The 15,283-nt window shown below is 40.2% G+C and overlaps 1 protein-coding gene across 3 annotated transcripts in view; it reads right to left on the bottom strand.

Moving 5' to 3' along the window:
- fam189a1 (family with sequence similarity 189 member A1) overlaps window positions 1-15,283 on the bottom strand; it is a 118,510-nt gene that overhangs the window by 54,480 nt on the left and 48,747 nt on the right. The gene's annotated exons all lie outside the window — the stretch shown is intronic.

A 15,283-nucleotide genomic window follows, 5' to 3' on the forward strand; every position in this document is an offset into this window, starting at 1 on the left:
TCCGCATCGAGACACCTGATGTATGTTCTGACCCATTTGCATGCAACTGCTTAATTAAATCCACTGAAATTTGCCTCGTCTCTGAAGTCTTATTCTTGTTAACTTGGATACACTCAGTTTCAGTCCAGATATCCACCTAGTGGGAAAGAACATATTTAAGAGCATGTTTTTCCACAACACCTTTCCTTTATTTTTTGTAATTTGGCCATAGATGGTAAATTGTTGTTCATTTTCTCTTATCAAAAGCCATGTGTTAAACCAAGTTGTTAAAGCAGGACAAAAGGAGCTTTCTGTGTGTGTGTGTGTGCGTGTTTTCTTGAAAGAATATTACTTAGCACGCGGTTGCGAGGACCCTACCCTACGAAATCGTTTTACTGCTGAAGTTTTATTTATCAATTAGCTCCACTGGTAGAATGGGACTTATTAGTGAAAACCCGCTGGTGGTGGTTGTTTCTCCATTGATCACCCTGATGGAGGACAATGTGAAAGAGGTGAACCAAGTTGGACTTTTGGCCCTGCAACTTCCCAACCACAATGACAGGGAGATTTGAAGTGCCCAATGCCAGCTGACAATCAGTAATCCTGAATCCCGGCCTTTGAAGACAAAATGCGAGACTTGTTGGCCACCAATGTCTTCTGTCACAATCTGTTAGGGATTGTGGTGGATGAAGCCCATCTCATTTACAAATGGTAAGAGGCATCTGGTAAACTTTCTCTGACAATAAAGTTATTTATTCAACAAGTAGTCTGAACATGATTATGTATAATTGTCTAACGTAAGCTGTAGCCAGCTGTGTTACAAACGGTTCCTGATGTGAAAGATACTGCCGTGTTTAGGCACACCAGTTATTCTCAAAGTCTGGTTTCAAAAACAGCAACAATCCTTGGATATAGTTTTTTTTTACTCTATCAAACTTTTCCACACAACACACTGTCCCGTTAACTTACATCTTACAACTTACATCGCTCTGAAGAAGTCACCTTGTTTGTTGCTCTGACTGGTTGCAGTGCTAACCAACTACATGCAAGGGCAATTTCACCAGCAACTGTAGTGGCAACCCTGGGATGGGGAGGCTTGTTTTCAGACCATGCATCTTTCTAGATGTGGGTCTAATCTATCAGGATACTTCAAACAGCCCATCTTGGGACTTTTTCCACAAGTTAGAAATCTGATTTTCATGGCCTACTGGGAAATGATCCTGGCCCCGCTACAAAAGATAAACATGGTGCAGACACATAAGAAACTTCCAAAACAAATGCAGTTATTCTGGGTCTATTAGAATAAAACGTGTCGTTGCAAAAGTTTTTTGCTCGTGACCTTCTGTAAACAAAAATTACTTTCTCACAAACATCCAGATCCGTCTTTCTTTAAAGTTCCACACAGCGATCCAGGCACTGGTTTAGGATGCCTCACATGTCAATCAAACCCTTCGTTCTGCATGCCTCCAGGTCGACTTGACGACTTGTGAGTGTGAAATATTTTTAGAAAACCACAATGCTTACTTTATCTTGCTAGCAACATCAGTAGACACCTTCCTTTTGCCCTAAATATAATTATGTTGTCCCCTCGAGGGGTTAACTGCCTGAACATACATCACAGGCACATGTGTTTCTGAGTGACTTATTGAGAAAACAAATATAACCCATGCTGGCATAATCATTTTAAGTAGAGGGCCAAACATTGGGCTTTAAATACTCTGAGATATAGTTCTGGTGGGAAGATACAGAATAATTTGTTTACCCTTTTTATATGAGCGTTTTTCATGGTTCAAAATCACAGAGAGCATGAGGTTGTTCTTCCCACCGACAACTTCTGTTCTGTACTGTTTTCCTGACAGGTGCAGGTTTTTGTGTCAGGTATACAAGGAAATATCTGCATTGTTAAATGTCGTAAGAAATGTTGCAACGGGACAAGATGCCAGCCTCAAACCTTTCAAGACTGAACATCAGACACAGTAACACAGACAGGCAGAAGCATGCTCTGGTTCTAACCTGTCAATGAAAAAATGTGTGGACTCATGTACTGGTTCAACTGCATCATCGCTCAAGTGACCATCTTTATGGGAATTCAGACATTTGCCCTTGTGACATTTTAATTTTTACATAGCCGCTATAGTAGTTTTTAATTTTTAAGAGGTGTTGGTCAGAGTTGCACTTCACGGAGACCGAAGAATCCTTGGAGAGTTCAGTGTTATTAGGGAGGTAAACATCCTTAAGCCTGAAATGCTCTCAGGAATGGATAACAGGGACTGGTTTCCACTGCAAAAACAAAATCAGCACTGGAAGAAAATAAAATAGATCCCAGCACAGATTCCGTTTAGGTCAGACGGTGCAGGTCAGGTGTGGAGGCTAATTTTTGCAACCAGGTTGATTAAAACATACGATTGATCAAGAGTTCTTGTGACAGTTTTTAGCTTCTTGCTTCATAGTACAGTCACATAGAATAATAAAGTATCCTGTCTTTCAATTCTGGTCCTCATATGACTTTGAACTTAGGTAGGCGAAATAAAACTTCAGATTTACTGTATAACATAACGTTATATATTAAACCACTCAACAAAATGCAAACGCAGTGTGTGGAAAACAAAGCACATAAAGCAGTAGCATATATGTTTGTAGACTTAATTTAATGGTCTGTTTTTAAACCTAATCACAATTAGATTTTCACAACACAATCCATTACTTGTTTCATTTGATTTTAATTTGCCTCCACTGAAACGACACAGTCTGCAGTTGCTGCAGCAACTCTGAGGTTTTTAAAGCAGAGCGAATGTCAGCACACTAACATGCTCACAGTGACAAAGCACAAGAGGGAAACTTGTCAAAGTCACGGGAAACCATCCTCTGTGAAATGGCCATGAAATCTGGCACAGATTGGCACAAACCAACCAATATCTGCTGAGACATTCCAGTAGGGACCAGAGTCACGGCCTGACACACTGTCACTTACAGACACGCCAGCAGCATAGCTAAAACATGGTGTTTTTGAAAGACACTTCCATTTGTAACAGTATCAGGTCAACATAAGCATCAGCTTATGTGGCTTTTCACACTGGAAAACACTGCTGTTTAGCCAATTCAGACGTATGGCTTTGTTTCAGAAAGCCTTCTGAAAGCTTAGGATTGTCTAAGAAAACTACCCACCAAAGCCTCTGTATCTCAGTTTAAAAAAAATATGTACATGAAATATGAAGCAGCTGAATGGTTGCCAGATGTGAATGGATTATAAAAAGCTCAATTGTCAAATATCACTTGAATAGGGAAGAATCAACCCACACATCTTGCTCCAGCCTCATCCTCCCCATCTCTAGAGGGTGACTCGCACTTGTGGAAACACAAACATAAAGTAGCTGCACAGTCTGTTACCTCCTGACACCTCACAAGCGCAGTGACCGTTTCACCTCTGCACTGCTGTGCCTCTCCATTATTTAGATCTCCTCATGCTACACTTTAGTCAACAGAAGTCACTTCAGCGTAAAAACAACTCTCTCTCTCTTTTATGAATAAAGGAACCATGCCCAATGTCAAGCAGTACGGATCACAATTTACTAGGACTTGGAGACAGCTGACAGATTCACGTTTGTACTTCACTAAACTGCAACACAAAGGGAATTGTATTTGTGTTTGCTATGGGAAGCATTAAAAGTGGTCTCTTCCATTTAAACAGTAGTTATGTCTGTATGCATTTCATATAGCTTTAAAATTGTCACAGTGAAATATGAACCAATTAGAAGTGTTGCTGCTGCTTTATAATCAAACATAAGCGGTAAAGTTACTTTCTCAGTTAACAAGGCTGATTATTAAGTAATATATTTGTTCTTCAAATAAATACGTGAATGTGGTACTGCTTTTTCAGTACTGCTCAAGTTGTTGGGTGTCATGCTTACCAGCATGAGCACACCCCCCCCTCGTGTCCGTGACTGGCTCAAGCAACGTTTGTTACTGTTTGTTTCCAGCTTGCGTGGCCAGGGCTGTGCATGGAGATCAGAATCTTTTCCAGTGCGCTCAGATCCACCATTGGATATTTCTGTGTTCTGATGCAGTCGATTTTTAAGTGAAAAGGAAGAGTTTATGGGTTTCGAGGCAGGCCCTTGCTGAAAAGTCGACAGAACTCAGGAAATTGCTGGTGTGAGGTCTGGAGCCTCCAACTGTTCTTTGTAAAAGGGAAACACCATTTCTCAGTCCATCTAATCAAACTGTGTGTGACTCATTACAGCTATTAGTGCATTTCCCTTTCCCTCAGCTGTTCCAAAGATTGTTGCCCCTGTTACCAATTTAGTCCTTAAAATGCTATAAAGTTCAATGCCAATCTGTACAGAGATTAGGAAATACTGTAAGAATTTTTTACAAATAGAGGAAAGCAATCTTGTAGGACAAGGTGATCAGTGACATGTCCCGAGTTTCCTCCATATTTCTAATACGATTGATTGACAGTCAGCTAGCCGTTGTCACTTCCTCATGCTTTATCGTCATGCTACAGCGCTTAGCGAAGCAATCAGCAATCAATTTGTTCGAACTCAGCGTAGGTTAAACATGATGGCCATCTTTTGATTTCACCATTGTGTCAACATGTTAAATGGTAAACCTGCTGTAAATGTCTGACGGTAGCTCTGCACGTATTCAGCAAAGTTTGGCTGTAGGAGCTGGGAGAAAAGCTAACTTTGATTGACATGTGGAGGTGTGTTCCCGTCAGCTTGCTGAGAAACATGGCTGCACACTTCACAAAGAAAAATGGGCTTCAAACCCAGTCTAAAGAAACCAATGCAATGGGTCACGCGACTGAATGCTTCCTCCATTGTTTTATAGTCTGTGTGCGAACAGGAAAAAATATCTTACAATATACTTTTTATTTGTACTCCATATGCGTGTGTGTGTGTGTGTGTATATATATATATATAAATATATATATATATATACATATACATTATATATATATATATATATATATATATATATATATATATATATATATATATATATATATACTGTTATATATATATACTGTTGGCAAGATTGTTTTCTTTTAAATCATGTAGCTAAACTTAAAAACTGCCCTGGACACTCTTTGTTTCTAATTGCCGACTTGCAGGCACAAACATGCCTTTTCCTTTTCCCACAAGATTAAAGAGGAATTTGAACAACTGTGATCAAATGACAGGATGGAAGACCCAGATAAAGGACTACAAAGGTGAGCTACAAAGGCAGTGGTTTATCTAGAAATGCTAGTCATACACAGCAAATAAAGCAGCAATGCAAGAACACCAGAGAGGGAAGAAGCAAAAAGGCAGACTCCAGAAGGAACCTAAAATATTCAAAGTCCTGGAGAATTGTTATAAAACAGACATAGAGCAAGATTAGGGGAAAAGGTGAAAATCATACAGGTAAAAGCAACTAAAAAGGAAGGATTTAGAACCGCTTTACAACATATTACAAAAACAAGGAACGCAAGAAGCTAAGCAGTACACAATCAACACTTAAGTGATTTATGATGAACACAAAACAGGTGTGAAGCAAACGCAGGAAGGAAAACCGAGTGTCGGGGGACAAAAAAACGAAGGATCAAACTGGCACAGTTAGTGGATTTTAAGTAAAGCAGACTGAAATGTAGGTGAAAAGGGACAACAATTGAAAGTAAAATGTTGGAATAGAAGGCGACAAGACTTCTCTTCTCTGTTATAAAGCTTTTTGACCTCTCGTCTGAAAGGCTTCTTAAGCTCTAATTGCAACAGTTCAGCTCACGGCTATTAAAGGGGACCTATTATGAAAAACACGTTTTTTTCTTGCTTTAACATATATAAAGTGGTCTCCCCTCAGCCTGTCAACACGGAGAAGGAGTAAAGCAGCCCAATTCTGCAGTGTCTGTACAGCCGCCTGGAGGATCCTTCCAGTGTCATGTGACTTCTACGAGCCGTTCAGATTCTGCGCCTGTCGTTACGTAACGACGGGAGCAGATTTCCATAGGTCGGCCTTCGCTGCTGAAACCACACCCACAACTAACTCCGCCGGCCGGAGCGTCCACCATTGTTTCGAAGCGGTGGCTGTTTCCACAGCGAGGGACAGTAAAAATTAGGTTTTGCATCGACACTTACCCTCACAAAAGGATCAGTACCCACAGAACAGACCCGGCAACTGCACACGAGTCAGCGGTAAGTGACGTAAATTTTTTATGTTATTTATATTTGTCTACAAGTATGATCTTTGCATGGGCTAAGTATTTAGCTTAGCTCCGGTGTTACGCCGTGTTACGGAGCTCTATTAGTACCGTAATACATTTTTTTCTGTTTATGGTTTGATGAAGCATTTTGACCATTTGGCCCCCCTGCAGGGACACAACGACGCCTTGCAGATTGCTCAAGCCCCCTTATGCTCATAGACATGCGGATTCCAGTTCCTGGGGACCCCTGCCGGGACATTGTCACGCAAGGTCCGGCGTTCTGCATCCCTGCCGAGACTTCCAGCCCCCACAGAGACAAAGAACATATACGGACTTCCTGATCCCTCAGGGGTGGTCCTAAAGCTAAAAGTCCCACCTCTCACTGGGCTGGTGTATTCCTGAAACTTCTTGTATAAAAATCTGATTACAACGTCACTCGAGGTCAGCATTTCTACCAGACCTCTGGTCTGTGCAGACGTGCTCACCGCCGGCTCAATAAAACCTCATAAAAACCACAAAGCAGACTTCTGAACTGGTTTGATAAATTCCACAACAATTTGGCGCCGTGACCCGGATTGACAATAAACCTTCGACGGAAACTCCTTTTCCAGACCAACGACACAACCAGCGACTCTATCTAAATTTTCAAAGGTAAGGGATCCATTTAAATCCCAAATTATTGTTTCTGGGCTGTTGTCGAAAGTCTGTGAACTGGAGTGCCAGAGAAAGTTGACGTTATCCTTAAATTTAGGTAAGTCCGCTGTGTGGTTGTGAAGGTTATATTTTTTATTATTATTTTGTGTTATTGGGAAGGTTATTGTAGAGATGTTTTAGGAATGCTGACAATTTCATAACACTTGAATTTGATTGTGTTGTGAGAATGTTCTGCTTCTCCTGCCTTAAGAATCTGACTCGCTCTTCTAAAAAAAAAAGGTTTAATATCTCGGGTAACATTAAAGAGAGAAATGGCCAAGAGCGCCATGGTTGGTCTGGTACCAATAAAAAGATAGTCCAGGGGGACTATTCTTATGCATATGCAGGACGTGGGGTCCGTAAGTGTTGGAACACTGATATATTTGTGAGAAATAGACGTGGGGATGACACGCTCTCCCAAAATGGAGTATATTTCATTTCTGCAAGAATCGACTCGCTCTTCTTTGCATCAACAGGAATGATTTATATGCTCAGGTAGACTGATAGTTGGAAAGTTTTTGGGAAGTTTTTCAGTTCTTTAAATACATGTATGGTAATCACGGTACCGATAGTTTTATTTGTTAGTTTTGTTTGTTACTTAGTTAGTATTAAATATTGTTAAAATAACTAAAAAGCACTTCAAACTCCCTCAGATTTGTGGAGGGATGAAGGTAGACGCCGTAATGCAGAATCTCAAATAGCTTCGCTTACTGATCAAAATAAAAAGCTGATGGCTAGAAGGATTTAAAAACACAACGCAGACGAAAAAGAAATTAGAGAACCAGTTAAATGATAAAATCAAAACCTTTATCCGGTGAAACTGATTAAAGAATCAAATGACGATGACACTTCTGATGACGACTGGATTTTACAAAAATCCAAGATCTGTTGCCTACAAAATTTGGAGCCAAATAATGGTAAGAGATTTTAAATTAATAAACAAAATGGCTAGAGGAAACAGCGGTTAAACTAACTTTGCCACATGATTTGAAAAGTAAAGTACTTGATGCGCAAAGTACTTGATGCTTGTAGAATTCCCTTTTAATCCCACAGCTGTTGCCAAAATCACACCAGAGCAAGCTCAGACCTTTTTTCACAGTATTTATTGCCTTAACAGTTCAAAGGGAAAATTGATAATCCCAGGGAACTTTATGCTAAAACAATTTTGACAGCAAAAGAGAATTGTGGTCTGTCACGAGATCAGATTGATGGATTCCCTCCAGGGTACATGCAAAATATATATTTGCTAATTGCCCTCCACAAAGGGTAGGCCTGGATAACGCAAAAAAAAAGAATCTGAAATGTATGAAAATACTAATGTCTTTTTCAAAAGTGTTTCCTACACAGGTTGAGCGCTGAGAGGAGGCGCAGAGGAAACAGCCAATGATCGGCTCCCATTGGGGTGAGCCAAATCAGAACATCCCAATTTACATAATCTTATCCTGCCTATGGTAAAATTCATCATGTAAGTGCATGGAAATCTGTCTGTGGCCTACTATAACGTCTCTGAATGCATGTATAACTAATCTCTAACTAGAGGTGTCAAGTAACGAAGTACAAATACCTCATTACCTTACTTAAGTAGAACTTTTGGTTGTGTATGCTTCACTGGAGTAATTATTTTTCAGACGGTTTTTACTTTTACTCCTTACATTTTCACGCAATTATCTTTACTTTTTACTCCTTACGTTTTAAAAAAAAAAAAGCCTTACTCTATTTCATTTCGGCCTTTGAAAAACTATCCAGTTAAATTGTGCCATCCGGATAGAGTGAATTTGGTTGTGGTTGGATGAGAAGTATAAACATATTTGGTTTGTACGTGTCTGCTCTCTGAAACACATGTTAATGCTCAATAGTACACATATATGGTTCTTTAATATATTTGCATTATACTAAGATGCATTCATTTTCAATGGCTTGTAGCCTTAATGGTTTTTCCCCGCTTATATTACTTTTACTTTTATACTTTAAGTACTTTTGAAACCAATACTTTATACTTTTACTAGAAAAATGTATATATAATAAATTTTGAGTTGATACTTCAACTTCTACAGGAGTATTTTTGAACTCTAATATCTATACTTCTACCTGAGTAATGAATGTGAATACTTTTGACACCTCTGTCTTTAACACTCGTCCCGACCTTTCCTGTTTTCCTCACTGACGGCTCTGCTTATAAAGATGGAATACCATACGCAGGTTATACAATTTGTGATAATTCTTAATTGTTGAAAGCGCCCCCCTCTCCAGCTCCACCCAAGTAGATGAAACTATATACTGATCAAAAGGTAAAACTGTTACAATCTATACAGATTCCAGATATGCTTTTGGTTGTGTATATTGTATTTTATAGATTTTATATATTGTGGGCGAACCGAGCATTTATCTCATCCTCGGAGATAAATGTGGTTAATTGATTGGTGAACTGTTACAAGCCTGTCAACTACCTTCATCTATTGTTTTGTTAAATGTGAAGCCCACACCCAGTCCAACCCTGTTTTCACTAGGCAATGCTTCAGCTGACCATGCAGCAAAAGAAACTGCCAAATTTGGCTTACCTGTCTATGTAAAACTTTGCCCTTCTATACCCGCTAACGACCTGGTTTCTCCTAATGATGTAGCTCTCCTACAAGAAGACTACTGAGGTGAAGAAAAAAAACGGATTGTAGCATTCCCATGGTTGTAAAAATGTAAATAATTTGTGGGTCAGCAACGACGGCCGCGTTGTTGCACCCACATCCTTGTACACGTGAATAGTTGATCACAGTTGGCAATCACAGATGAGAAAAAGGGGGAATGTGTCAGATAGTGTTGAAAGACTGATAAGCTCCAAGATTTGCATCCTATAAAAATATTGCAAACATTATCAACACTCCCCCCCACCGTGACTTTTTTGAAGCTCTGCAAATAGACATTATGTGAGGGATATGAAATTATTCTTGTATGAAAATGTTCATGTATGAAAATGTTTTGGTATGTGCAGAGAATTTTAAACTGGACTTAAATGGACAATGTTGACACCTGTTAACACCCATTAGGAAGCACAAAACTCACGCCTCATGAAAGGATCATGGGTAGACCTATGACCATACAAAGCAATTCAGTTCTGTATATATGAAGAAGATGGACTTCCATGCCATGGATGAATCCATGATATCATTCTGTTGTACTCTAAACTTCTGCTGTTCAGTCAATCCACAGAAAAGTAAAAGCTGTCCAGTCTCTTCTGTAGTGGCAAACCATGCCACAACCCGGAGACTGGGTTTGTGTCGGAGAGGGCCTCGGTGGTCCAGGGCTCAGCACGTCCTGCACCACCGACACTCAAGGGTGGGGGGCGCTGGCCTGGTTCCACGCGTCCCACTGCGGGAGCACAGCTCCTCGACCTTGCACCGGAGACCGGCCGATTCCTTTTTCTTTCTGTGGTACCCCGTCGGAGCCATTGAGGGGAGCAACACGGGCAGGAAAGCCCAGCTCCAACACCCAGGACCTCCACGACTGGTGGAGGAGCTGAGGAGCGGAGGAGCAGCACAGGCCCCGCAGACCCCCACAAGCGAGACAATTATGGTGTAGCATCGAGATGTGACTCCACATACTCTCCTTCTGAAGAACCGCTTGTTAAGCCTAAAACAAGCCAAAAACCACTGCCCGATTCCATTGAGGATTCGGCAAGGACCGCAACAGGGGGCATGCCGATGCTCTCACGGGAGATGGCTGCTCTAGGGATGATGGCCTTGCGGAATCGTGCTGCATTGGACTACTTACTAGCTTCTCAAGGGGAACTTGTGCTGTCATTAAAACTGAATGTTGTACATTTATACCCGCAATGCCACAGTCCAAGAAATAACGCATCACTTGAAAGATATTGCCAAAATGTTACATACACCTGTCATAAGTAGTTTGTTTCATTGGTTTAAAGAACAGTTAGGACACGTTGGTTACTTGATATTTGAATTTGCTTTGTTGGCTTGTTGTTATTTGGTTTCCGACCACATGTCTAAGGTTTACTTGCAAACACATGTATCACTCAAACTATTACTAAAATGATGTACTCCACTGTAAAAAAAAAAAAAAAAAAAAAAATTGTGAATTGATGAAGCATTTTGACCATTTGGCCCCCCTGCAGGGACACAACGACGCCTTGCAGATTGCTCAAGCCCCCTTATGCTCATAGACATGCGGATTCCAGTTCCTGGGGACCCCTGCCGGGACATTGTCACGCAAGGTCCGGCGTTCTGCATCCCTGCCGAGACTTCCAGCCCCCACAGAGACAAAGAACATATACGGACTTCCTGATCCCTCAGGGGTGGTCCTAAAGCTAAAAGTCCCACCTCTCACTGGGCTGGTGTATTCCTGAAACTTCTTGTATAAAAATCTGATTACAACGTCACTCGAGGTCAGCATTTCTACCAGACCTCTGGTCTGTGCAGACGTGCTCACCGCCGGCTCAATAAAACCTCATAAAAACCACAAAGCAGACTTCTGAACTGGTTTGATAAATTCCACAACAGGTTTCAGATCTTCCAAGCAATGCACCTGAAGCTGTTTATGTACGACACTTTCAGAAGACGCACGGTCCTTCCTTGAGCCAGCAATAGTGCACAAATGTTATTTATATACAACTTACAGTATGTTATTTTATTTTTTTTAACAATAAAGTGGCCATTTTTTGAAAATTCAGTGTTGTGATTTCTTTACAGTTAACATGATTCATTTGTCTTGTAACATAAGAAATGAAATGATGAGGAATCGGAGTAAAGAACTGTGGTGTACCTGTTTAGAATTCAATTAAATCTTCCTGTGTGAATTAGTGTGAAAACAAGGTGACTAAAGGCTGATTTATGGTTCCGCGTTACACCAACGCAGAACCTACGGCCTAGGGTACGCGTCGATTTAACGCAGAACCGTAATTCAGGCTTAAGATCTGTTTACACCGTGTCATAAATGCATGCGAGCGTCCGACTATCTCTCTGCTCTCTGTCCACACTGAAACCGTTAAACTCACTGGCAATTAGGACAGTCCAATAGAAAATAAAGCAATGCAAATTGATTTTGTCACTGAAGTTCAATCGCATCGCATGGGACACGTTTTGTGTACGCAGCCGCTGCTCTTCTGCCCGGAGAGGCTTTGTTCCCTCCCCTGCTTCACGTCATTCTGGCAGCCAATCAGCGCAGAGCCTCATTATCATAGCCTCCCCTCCCCTCAGAATCCCTGATAGAGAAGGAGGTTAGAAGCGGTAAAAATAAAGACATGGCCCACAGGCTGAATTTCTGATTTACCGGTATGTAGAAAAAACAAGCTTTTGATTGTTTTTAAGACATTCAAGGCCTGTTTAAAATATACATTAAATGCCATAATAGGTCTCTTTTAAGCTTCAAACTGCCCACCAGTCAATTAGACCTGAGGAAACCTTCGTGTGAGATGTCAAACATCTTCAAGAACAAATATAAGAAGTCCAGTTGCCTTCTTTTAACACATTTTAGGACTACTGTGGCCTAGACGATTGATGATCTACACCAAAGGGCAACAATTGTCGATGAGTAATTGCTATTTATAACAAGATTACTAACTTCCGTTGGAAACAACTAGAATTTGAAAAAAAAACAAGCTGTTAAATGTTGCAAAAACCTTTTTAAACTTTCATGAGGTGGTTTTTTAAAAGCGTTGATAGTCCAGATTAGGACAAAAGTGCAGTGGGAAACCCTTTTTGGCACATCTCCATATATATACATATTATACATATTATACATATACATTCTCTATCTTCATCTCTATATATCTATCTATATCTCTATATCTCTATCTATCTGTATCTCTGTGGTTTGGAAAACCACCCTTGTGACAAAGTTGGAAAAAAAAAGATCCAACTTGTCTCCTCTGACTAAAGAGGTCTGGCCTGGCAGCAGATGTGCATGTGTTTTGAAATACCAGACCTTGCACACATGTTGATTTGCCTCTGTGACAACGTACACTGCCAACTCATGTCATGAACAAAGGTGTAACAGATGAACAACAGTCCAACCTCAGACAGGTTATTTGAAAAGAGCCCACGACTCTGCAGTGGAGCAAATCATTTGAAAATGTTACACTGGACATGCACATGCATCGCACATGCACTTCAATATGATAATACTTTAAAAGAGAAGCAGATACATTCTGTTTCACCGGTCTAATTCAGCAACCAACACAATTTCTCTTCAACATCATAGTATCTTAACCTGCCCAGATTAAATGATTATCATTCTTTGGATCGTTCATCTCAATGTAAGAGACCAGTCTTCCAAAAGTCAGCTTCAGAAAGCGAGTTTTGGCCCACACACTTAAGCAGTCTGGAGGAAAACCAGTTATTACGAATCACGCTGCAGAGCATGACCACCCACAGTTGGCAGATGGGCTGGTGCGATGTTGCCAGCCCTGAAAATGTCCAGCCGGTGTATTAGTCACCTGCCAGTCATCACTGGTTCCACGCCAGAATCTGAAAAGGCTCGCGTGTCGGGGCTATTTGCATCAGCAGTAACAGTCACAAAAACAAGACCAGAAATGGACCCCATTAAAAGGCAGGAACCCAATCAGTCCCGCTTTTTAAGGAGACAAAGGGAAAACAGTTTAACCCTTTAGCATTACGTTGAGTGTGACCGATTTCTACACACTCCTAAATAATGGCGCTCTGCTTTTGATCCCTAAGAGCTGAGACGATTCTTATCTCTTTTCCTGATCTGAGGTTTCAGAAAGGGTAACGATGGGGGAGGGGGAAAAAAGATGTGAGGAGATAAAGCAGCAGGGAAGAAAGGTGATAAACTTAAGGGAGTGAGTGAGGCTGTTTCCTGCGACGTGGGGGAGGGGTGCTGTGGGTAAAGCTGGAGAAATAAGATGAGATTATTTATGGCACTAAGAGAGCATGAAATAGATTTGGACAGGGGTTTGTGGTGCATTCTCTACCTACATCCTGAGCTTTGCTTTTGAAGGACAGAAAGACTTGGGGCTCAGGTAAATCCTGAACATGCTTCCGTCTATTTTGTATATTTTTACTTTTTATTTTTAAAACTCAATTATTTATCTTATGTAAGAGAAAAATACAGACTGCATGAAAGAGATAAAAATATATATTTTTGTATAATAAAATGAAATATCCTAATCTTCACTTTACACAAATGCATTTCATCCTCTGTTTTATATTTTGTACTGAATTTTCATGCGTGTGCCTCTCTGCACCACTTTCTTTTAAAAAAGGTTTCCATGTTGAATTGCTTCCTATGACTCACTGCAAAAAACACCAACACAAATACCAGAAATAAATATTAGATTCTTTATGAACGACTTGTGAAATTACCTGTCTACGCTGCAAAATATTACCTGTCAAGCGGTCTCCCAGTTTAGATGTGGTAGATGTTTGAGAGTTTGAAACAAGTACAAAACGCAAAACATTTCAATAAAATTACTTAAAAACAGGCGTGATAATAATAAGTGAGGCACAGAAAATGGTCAAATCCTTTTTTAATTCCAGGTTCATGAATACAATTAACCCCAAGGAAGAAAGAGATAAACTAGTAATTTAAAAAATTATATCTGCAAAAAAAAAAGAAGTATCCCTTACCAAAGTTTGTGCAAAAAATCTCTATTTTTCAAATTATGATTCTGCCTCATTTCGTGTTAACATAAGTTAGTCATCAGCACTAATAGGTTCATATTCGAAACAGATCGCAGTCTACAGTAAGGTTTTCATGCACTCAAAGATGAATTACACTCGCAAGGAGGCTATGAATAGAAAACATGAAAATCTGCAACTCGTACAAATCAAAGCAGTGCTTGTTTGTGCTACAGAGAAAATGTAAAATGTTGAATACAAATCAAGCTTTTTTTCCCCCATTAGTTGGTTTGGAGCCAGTAAAGCAGGCTGTGAAGTGTCATCAGCTGGTGTGGTATAGACCACGTTGTGCAATTCTCTATTTATCACTGGGTTTTAAGGAAATTACCTGGATAATCACCAACATGTAATGGCTTTTTCCTGGCTGTTGCTCCACATCTCAAAACGATTTTTATAAAATTTAATTTGGGAGTTATGTATAATATTGCTGGACAAACAATTGTCTCCAGTAAAGCTGTTTGCCTTGACTTAGGAAATGTATATGCAAGTCTCATTATCATGACATTTAGGCTCAGACAGTTCAACTCGCATGACAATATCAAAGTTTCCATCCATATAGAAGTATATGCTATGTGTTTGTGACCTTAAATCACAAATGTCTGTACCATTTTTTGTGTCTGTGTATGCAGAACAGAAAACAGAACAGAACGGATTTTAGTACAACTGAATGTACCTCAAACTCTTAAGTGCATGTAGTGGCAGCTATACTTGCTATAGCTGTGAAACTGCAACTGTAACCAGCAAGAAGATGAAACTCACTTTATCACACTGATTAGTACAAAGGAATGATAGA

The sequence above is a fragment of the Cololabis saira genome, chromosome 2 (genome assembly GCF_033807715.1).
Source record: "Cololabis saira isolate AMF1-May2022 chromosome 2, fColSai1.1, whole genome shotgun sequence".
NCBI lineage: Eukaryota > Metazoa > Chordata > Actinopteri > Beloniformes > Belonidae > Cololabis > Cololabis saira.